The sequence below is a fragment of the Microtus ochrogaster genome, unplaced genomic scaffold, assembly GCF_000317375.1.
Source record: "Microtus ochrogaster isolate Prairie Vole_2 unplaced genomic scaffold, MicOch1.0 UNK47, whole genome shotgun sequence".
NCBI classification, from domain to species: Eukaryota; Metazoa; Chordata; class Mammalia; order Rodentia; family Cricetidae; genus Microtus; species Microtus ochrogaster.
Window position 1 is genome coordinate 821,262 of NW_004949145.1, and position 513 is coordinate 821,774.

Here is a 513-nt window from a genome sequence, read left to right on the forward strand (position 1 = left end):
CATTGAATAAATGGGACCTCCTGAGACTGAAAAGCTTCTGTAAAGCAAAGAACACTGTCACAAAGACAAAAAGGCAACCCACTGATTGGGAGAAGATCTTCACCAACCCTACAACTAACAAAGTTCTGATCTCCAAAATATATAAAGAACTCAAGAAACTAGACCATAAAAGGGTCAACCCAATTATAAAATGGGGCACTGAGCTGAACAGAGAACTCCCAACAGAAGAAGTTCAAATGGCCAAAAGACACTAAGGTCATGCTCAACTTCCTTAGAGATCAGGGAAATGCAAATAAAGACAACTTTAAGATACCATCTTACACCTGTCAGAATGGCTAAAATAAAAAAAAAACCCATGATAGCCTTTGCTGGAGAGGTTGTGGAGAAAGGGGTACACTCACATTGCTGGTGGGAATGCAAACATGTGCAACCACTTTGGAAAGCAGTGTGGCGGTTTCTCAGGAAATTCTGGATCAACCTACCCCTGGACCCAGCAATACCACTCTTGGGAAT